The sequence below is a fragment of the Physeter macrocephalus genome, chromosome 3 (genome assembly GCF_002837175.3).
Source record: "Physeter macrocephalus isolate SW-GA chromosome 3, ASM283717v5, whole genome shotgun sequence".
In the NCBI taxonomy this organism is placed as follows: domain Eukaryota; kingdom Metazoa; phylum Chordata; class Mammalia; order Artiodactyla; family Physeteridae; genus Physeter; species Physeter macrocephalus.
Genome location: NC_041216.1, coordinates 23,422,448 through 23,431,312, shown reverse-complemented (window position 1 = coordinate 23,431,312; position 8,865 = coordinate 23,422,448). Strand labels below are relative to the sequence as shown.

Sequence of the window (8,865 nt, the reverse complement as noted above, 5' to 3'; positions counted from 1 at the left end):
GGACTGGGGCGCGAACCCGCGTCCCCTGCATCGGCAGGCGGACTCTCAACCGCTGCGCCACCAGGGAAGCCCTGTAGCAGATACTTTTACAGGTTTTCTTTTTTGAGAAGGTTTATCGACTCATACCTGTATGTACGTATATACAGTTGAATAGTGTGAGGGTTAGGAGCACCCACCCCTCCTCGCAATTGAAACTCTGCATATAACTTACACTCAGCCTTCCGTTATGTGCAGTTCTGCGTCCGAGTAAACTATTGAAAAAATCCACGTGTCAGTGGACCATGCAGTTCAAACTAAGTGTGTTGTTCAGGGGTCAACTGTATATTTCTTTTCTTTTCTTTTCTTTTTTTTTTTTTTTTTTTTTTTTAATGTTTAAGTATGACTTTGCTAAAGATTAAAGAGCAGCAAAAGAGTAAACACAGAATTACATAAAACCCCATCTGCCCTCTGCTTAGCTCTTGGCTTATCTCAATGAGGTAAAAGCCTCCTTTCCTAGGGCTGCTCCCAGACTCGAGAGAAAAGCTGTAGCCAAGACAGTATCTTCTTATTGTGCCCGAGTCCTGCCTGCCCTCCTTCTCGCCTCCTCTCTAAGTATTCACCTCTTTTTGGATGGTTGACGGTGGAAATGTCTGCCGCCTTCAAGGATGACACGGTCACTTAACCCACCAAGGTGTGGCCTCCCCTACCCACCGTATCAGGATGGGACACTCCTACAGAGCATCTGGATATGCACTCGACAGATACAGTCTGAATACCATCTTTATTTTCTGCAGTAAAATCTATTAAAATTAAGGGATGCTTCTAGGATTCAAATCCAAGCCTGTCTGACTCTAAAGTTTATATACATTTTTACCCCTATGCTGTGCTGTCCCTTAGAACATAAGGAGGTGGAGAATTTTAGAGCTCTGTGAGTCCTTAATGAGTCCCTTGCTTGATGAAAAAGGATATTGGAGTTCACAGTGTTTTGTCACTGAAGCCTGTGTAGATAGGAGCAGGAGTAGAACCCAGGTGATTGTTGGAAGGTCCTTCCTTAGGCAGAGTCTACATCTGCTTCCCTGCAGCCTGTGCCCCTTACTTCTGGTTCTTTCCTCTGTTGCACTTGAAGATGGGTATCAAGGCATCTACCTCCCCACTAACCACCAGTCGAAGACTTTCCCACTGCCCCATGCTGCCTCCTTTAAGATACTGCAAGGTGGTCTCTCTTTCTGAACAGGAGTAGCTAGAGACATGGACAAATAAGTAATAAGCCTGGAGTCATAGATTTACATGCCTGCAGGGACTGTGCCAGCAGTGAAGTTGGCGAAGCAGCCTGGGGGGCACCGTGGCCCTCAGAGCGTGCCCTCTTCGTCCGGAGCGCGCAGTGCAGCTCAGCTCCAGCCAGTTGTTATGGGGGAATGTGAACCCAGCGTTGCCAGATCTCAGGATTTTTTCAAGTGAAGCCGGAAGTCTGGGTTTTTATGTGGAATCTCCTGGTTTTTAAATGTTGGCAACCGATTTGCATTTTTTTCTTTTTGTTTTTAAACCTTATGGACCTAGCAAAACACATGTGTGGGCCTCATGTGGCCCACGATTTGCCAGCTCACAACTTCTAAAATAGACTTATAGGTAACAAGACAGTAGTCTGGTCCACATCAAATCATATTTGGGTAAGGACAGGGCAGGGGTGACTGCTTCATTAAGGCAGCAGACGGGATGAGTAGTTGGGAATGCTAGTCGGGACCGGGGAGCTCCTGCAACCATCCTGAGAACAGTGCCTTCTCGATGGACTGTCCTGTCTGCTTAATTAGCTTTAACTTCATGTTTCCCAGGAGACTAAAGATACTTATAATTAGCATGGGAGTGGGGGGGAAACCATGGGAAAACCACTATCTTGCTAATATCCACAAGTATCCACTTGACTTATGTGACCCTTTGGAATGGGTTTGTTTGATAAAGTATATATTCCCCCAGAACACTTGGCACTCACCCAACAAACCAATGTCAAGCATTTCCTGAGAGTTAAGGACTTCTTGTTTTCTAAATCATCTTACTAAGTAACACAGACACCTTATTGTTCCTTCCAAATTGCTCCTGGTAGAAGATTTCCCCCCAGACTAACAAATGCAGTATGATTTTCTGCAGTTGAAGTAGCTTCAGACCCCCAGTTCCATGGTATTGATGCTTGCATGTTCGCCCTGCATGCAATACGCTGGGAATCGTTTAGGTTGAGTGTTTCATTTGGCTCTATATTGAAGGAACGTTTTCAAGGCGTTTTTCAAATGATTGCTAAACAGATTCAGTGGAGCAGCCACATTATGAGGTGTGGGGCGGGGGACACCCTGAATGTGGTACCTTAATGTTTCAAACAGGGTGCTGGGAATTGGGACGTCAGTTAAAGTCTCAGCTTACAGAAGTCACCATTTTATTGTGTCTTGCATTCTCCTCGAGGAGTCTGGGACTCATAAAATAATGTCATTTATTCAAATAGTTTTCTAACAGAGTAATATCCCTTTATTAGTAGCTCTTAGGAAGAGCAGTCTGCTCTTTGAGATGAATATGTAACGGCTAAAAGTATGTGCTTAGGAAATGGAGTCCTGTCCCAGAGCAGGAATCATGAGAGTCTGACTAAAAGGTAACCGCGTCTTTGGTATTGAAGGCATAATTATCTTGATTCTCTTGACTCCAGGCCAGAAGCGAGGCTGTCAGAAGTCTCAGAGGGAAGTCTCTTCAGGTTTACACCGAGGGTACATTATTGCCAGATAGAGTGTCTGTTCAGAAGGACTCAAAGCAGTTTCACATCTGCTATCTCAATTGGATTCCTTACTCTGCGATGGAAGAAGGGGGAGATAATAGTTCCATCTCACAAATGCAGAGACGAAAGCACGGCATTCCCCGCGCCCCCCCCTCCCATTCGCCATTATTCTCCCAAGTTTGCATGTTAGCGAGTAGCAGAATAATACTGAAAGTGCCAGGTAGTTTATATGTTCTTTCGGTTTTCTTAAAGATCAAAAGAGTCCAGGAGCCTTTAAAAGGTTTCACAAGGTGGCCTACAGCAGCCCTTTTCCCAGTTAGGGCATTGGGGTATTACAAAAGAAGGGCTTTAATTGAGCAATCTAGTTTGGAAGAAAACCCACATTTTAATGGTCGGAGAGCAAGAGGGTGGGGGTGAGGGGGAATTTCAAACAAAGACACTATTTAAAAAGCCTAAAACTGTCTTCTCAAAGGCTTGAAATAATTTGTTGGGAAACTTCAGACCCTTTACTTTTTCCTCCCCTCCCTAAATAAAAACCAGATTTGTTAAAAGGAAAAAAGATCCAGTATTGTTAATTGTATTTCAGAAAGTGCCAGAGAGGGAAATATCCCTGTAGTTTTAAACGCTGTCCCAAGAGGGAAATGGGCAAATACCCTGCTTCACATAAACAGTCTCTATGTACCATAAATAAACCTTTAAAGAATGAATTCCAGACAGTTTTGTTTAGTGCAGGATAAACTAAGAAAGGAAAGGACATGGCCCAGGGACTAGCTTGTGATCTGAGACCTTAGGGCATATGGACAGGTATTTCTTCTTTCAACTCTATAAAGTTTCTGGAAGACTTCAGCGGTTTTTGTCTGGAGGAAGTAGGAATAGACAGTTTCCTATTTTTATTAGGAACTTATGAGCATAGATTGCTTTCTCCAGAATCCATTTTATAACAGGAAACTGTCTGCTACTTGAGTAAATAAGCATCAACTTTGTATACTACTGTATTTGATTAGTCATTCAGTTACTACAAGAAAAAGCCCTGTTTGGCTCAGAAAGAGGGAAACTCTCATCTCCTCTACTTTGACTCACCAGAACAACCTGAAGGTGGCAGAGTAATTCATACCAGTGTGTCATATCTCAGCTTTTTCAAATGTGGGAGGCCCCAAAGCAGTACCAGGTAAAGATCATTTTTACTGAAAGGCCAGAATACTTCCTTGGTTCAGACAAAGCACGTTAGCCCCTCAGAAAGGGCATAGTGTCTCATGAGGGCTTTGACAACTTAGTAGAGGTTTCAAAGTCTTTGTGTTACGTGTGCTGCTTCTTCTTCAGTGTTTGGTTGCAATGAGAAAGTTGGGGTACAAAGCTTCTTGCCGCATGCCTTTGTTTTGATCTCATTTCCTCTTTTCTGAGAAGAAAGTAATGCTCAGAGTTGTATTGACAAAGCAAGCTGCTGAACTGATGTCAGTACCTGGCTTTCCTAGCATATCTATTTATTGTGGGTCTGAGCAAAGCAGTTGAGGCTACGGGGCCTCAGTTTCTGTGTCAGTGAAATGGGGAAAATAGTGCCTGCTCACTTCATCATCACTCACCACGTGCATGGGTGAGACATGCAAGGATGAATAGCAGAACATTTTTCAGGAGAAATAAAATAATCCTCTTTTCTGGTCTTCATGCTTTCTGCCTGTTAGGTAGTTGTGGTTGTGAAAATGAGCATGTTCAAGTCTACGATCTACTAATAACTAGCTACAGGAGTTTAGGCCACCCACTTAACATTTCTTTGGTTTTATTTATTTAAAGAAATGAGAGTGTTAGGCTGAATTAACTTGAGGATGCTCTTAATCTCTGAAATGTTTTGTCCTGAAATTTAGTAGGAGGTTGTGAGTGACTTCCCAAGGCACCAAATGCAGTGGTCTTTTTTCTGTCCTCATCTTTGTCGGATCCTCTGCCATATTTGATATTGCTGACCTCCCTGTTCTTGGCGTTGTCCTTGCCGGTTCTCCTGTTACTCTTCTGTTTGTTTCTTCTCTTCTCCTAACCCATATGTTTATTAAAAAGGGCCATTTTTGTCCTCTGTGAGCTACACTGGTCATATCACTTGTCCATTTTAAAAATCATTTTATTGGTCTTTTATCTCCTCTTATTTTAGAAGCTCCTTATAGGAGTTTTGTCTTTGTTATAAGGTGCAAGTATTTTTTCTTTGGTTTTTCATTTGTCTTTTTTACTTTGCTTTTGGTGTGCATATGTTTTTTAAAAACCTACAGAAGCTTTTTATTTTATGTTGTCAAACTTCTCAGTCTTTTGCCTTTTGAATCTGAATTTTGAGTCACAAAAAAGTTTTCCCTCTCTGGTTTTAGACAGTTTCATCTAGGTTTTCTTCAATTATATAACTTCATTTCAATTAAACATGCTCTTGTTCCGGAAGAATCGAAAGCAGACTCTGAAAATACATGCTAAAGGATTAAAAAATAAGTGAGAAAATAAAATAGAAAGTCCAGTAAATTGCACATTTATATTAAATTATTTTAGTATAAAGGCATTTCAGTTCAGTGGGGAATATATAGATGTTTTAATAAATGCTATTGGACTAATTAGATAGCCATATGGAAAAATATAAAATTAAATTTATTATTCACACTCTGTATAAGAATAAATTCCAAGTAGATTAGAGATTTACTGACATTATTAGCATGGAAAAGTGTTTTTACATTTAAAAAAAGAAGAGTATTTGGCATGCTCTCTAAAATCCCTAAAATGTCCATCATGTTAAATAAAAATATAATTGGAAAATAGACCATATCCAAAAATTGTTAATTGGAAAATAGACCATATCCAAAAATTGTTAACTGGCTTATAGCAGACCCAGACCAGCTGAGAACTACAAGAAAAGCTTGAAAAAAGATTGAAAAAAACCCAAAAGTCTGTTTGAAGGTATTGGAAAGTGACCAAGACAGCCAGTACTTGAGGGGCCACGATTTATGAGAGGAAGGAAACTCGATAAGGTGAGCCCAGCATTTACTCTGGTTTTATTTTTGAGACAACTCTAATTTGTAAGTGGTGTAGGGAGAAAGGTAAATAAGTCAAGCAGAAAGCAGCTGCCCGAAGTCAGAGAATCCGAGGAAAGCTTTGGGCAGTCTCACAGGGCTGGCCAAGCAAAAGTGAGACTCCATTGCTGCTGAGAGAGCTGGTAATTGAGGGGCTCATGTCTTTTTTTTTTTTTTTAATTGAAGTATAGTTGATTTACAATGTTGTGTTAGTTTCACACGTACAGCAGAGTGATTCAGTTATACATATGTTCTTTTCCATTATGGGTTATTACAGGATATTGAATATAATTCCCTGTGCTATACAGTAGAACCTTGTTGTTTATCTGTTTTGTATCTGCTAATCCCAAACTCCTAATTTATCCTCCCCCCACCCCTTCTTTCCCCTTTGGTAACTACAAGTTTCTTTTCTATGTCTTTGAGTCTGTTTCTGTTTTGTAAATAAGTTCATTTGCATCATATTTTAGATTCCACATGTAAGTGATATTATATGATATTTGTCTTTTTCTGACTTATTTCGCTTAGTATGATAATCTCTAGGTCCATCCATGTTGCTGCAAATGGCATTGTTTCATTTTTTTTTTAATAGCTGAGTAGTATTCCATTGTGTGTGTGTGTGTGTGTGTGTGTGTGTGTGTGTACACACCACATCTTCTGTATCCATTCATCTGTCGATGGACGTTTAGGTTGCTTCCATGTCTTGGCTATTGTAAATAGTGCCTCTATGAACACTGGGGTGCATGTATCCTTTCGAAATAGTCTTCTCTGGATATATGCCCAGGAGTGGGATTGCTGGATCATATGGCAACTCTATTTTTAGTTATTTAAGGAATCTCCATACTGTTTTCCATAGTGGCTGCATGTATTTACATTGCCACCAACAGTGTAGGAGGGTTCCCTTTTTTCCATACCCTCTGTAGCATTTTTATTATTTGTAGACTTTTCAATGATTGCCATTCTGACTGGTGTGAGGTGGTACCTCATTGTAGTTTCGATTTGCATTTCTCTAGTAATTAGGGATGTTGAGCATCTTTCCATGTGCATTTTGGCCATCTGTATGTCTTCTTTGGAGACATGTCTATTTAGGCCTTCTGCCCTTTTTCTGATTGGGTTGTTTGTTTTTTTGTTATTGAGTTATATGAGCTATTCGTATATTTTGGAAATTAAGCCCTTGTTGGTCTCATTGTTTGCAAATATTTTCTCCCAGTCCGTAGGTTGTCTTTTCGTTTTGTTGATGGTTTCCTTTGCTGTGTAAAAGCTTATAAGTTTGATTAGGTCCCATTTGTTTATTTTTGCTTTGATTTCTTTTGCCTTGGGAGAGTGACTTAAGAAAACATTGCTACGATTTACGTCAGAAAATGTCTTGCCTGTGTTCTCTTCTAGGAGTTTTATGGTGTCATGTCTTATATATAAGTCTTTAAGCCATTTTGAGTTTATTTTTATGCATGGTGTGAGGGAATGTTCTCACTTCATTGATTTACATGCAGCTGTCCAGCTTTCCCAACACTACTTGCCAAAGAGACTGTCTCTTTTCACTGTATATTCTTGCCTCCTTTGTCAAAGATTAATTGACCGTAGGTGTGGAGGGGCTCATATCTTACAGAGAAGGGACAGGCAGAACAGAAACCCCAATCGTCTGAGCTGTTTTGTTTCTTGAAGCAGATGCCAATTTCTAAGTAGTCTGAGAGAAGCCAAGCAGAAAGTAGCAGCCAAGAGGCTAACTAAATAGATCTTTTAGCAGTTTTATGGTGCTGGGGAGATTACAAGGGGAGGAATGGAATTGGTTTTCAGTTGAGACTGCTGAAGGACTATACCAAACCTTATAAAGGTGGAAACAGACCAAGATTATCTTTACAAAGACTGAAAGCCAGGCTTGAAAACACTGATTGGATTAATAAGCCTCTTTAACTGCCTGCCAGAAACTAAAGACTAATTTAAAATCTATAAGTTTTTGTACAGAGTGTAGCATTCAATCACAGATTACCAGGCCTATCAAGAGAAAAAACAGATGCTAGAAACAGATAAACCAGATGTTGACGTTATCAGACACAATTTAAAATAAGTGTAAATGTGTTCAAGAAGTTTACCAGAAAACTATAATTTATATTTTGAACATAGATAATAAAGGAATATTACAGACTAGAATTTTTTCACAAACATAGAAGAAAGAAATTTGGACAAAATGTTATCAAATCAAATATAGCAATGTATAAGAAGGAAAATACAGTTGACCCTTGAACAACATGGGGTTTGAACTGCATGGGTCCACTTATATACTGATTTTTTTTTTTTTTTTTTCCAGTAAATACAGCACTACATGATCATGGTTGGTCGAATCTGTGGATATGGAACTGTGGATATGGAGGGCTGACTGTAAAGTTACATGAGAATTTTTGACTGTATAAGGGGATTGGCACTCCTAACCCTCACGTTGTTCAAGGGCCAACTGTATATCATAACCAAATCAGGTTTATTCCAGGGTTGTAAGTTTACTTTACATTTCCAAATAAATCATGTCATTCACCACATGAGCAGAATGAAAGAATTAAAAAATATGATTACCTCAATAGTTGCACAGAAGTCTTTTGACAAAATTCATCATCCATTTATAAGAACTTGGGAAACAAAAAAATAGAAAGGAACTGCCTTAATCTGATAAAGTGTCTCCATAAAAAAGCTACCCCAAATATCATACACAGTGATGATCTATTGAAAGCAGGGAAGGATGGCCATTATCACCACTTCTGTTCACTGTTATGCTGGAGATCCTAGCCAGTGCAGTAAATAAATAAAAGGTATAAAGACTGGATAGGAAAATGAAAACTTTATTATTTGCAGAGAACATGATTACCTAGAAAACCTAAAAGGATATACAGCTAAGTTATTAGAATAAATAAGTAAATTTAACACGGTCACTGAAGACATTGTACAAAAATCAGTTGTATTTCTATATGTCAGAGAAAAGGAAAATTTGAAGGATGTCTTTACAACACCATTAAGAAAACATCAAATACAATATCATCTATTGCTGTGTAACAAATCATGCCAAAACTTAGTAGTTTAAAACAACCATTTTCTTTGTTCACAAATCTGTGGGTCAGC

At 39.4% G+C, this 8,865-nt stretch overlaps 1 protein-coding gene across 1 annotated transcript in view; it reads left to right on the top strand.

Annotated features, from left to right (window-relative positions):
- VPS13D (vacuolar protein sorting 13 homolog D) overlaps positions 1 to 8,865 on the top strand; it is a 236,236-nt gene that overhangs the window by 135,785 nt on the left and 91,586 nt on the right. The gene's annotated exons all lie outside the window — the stretch shown is intronic.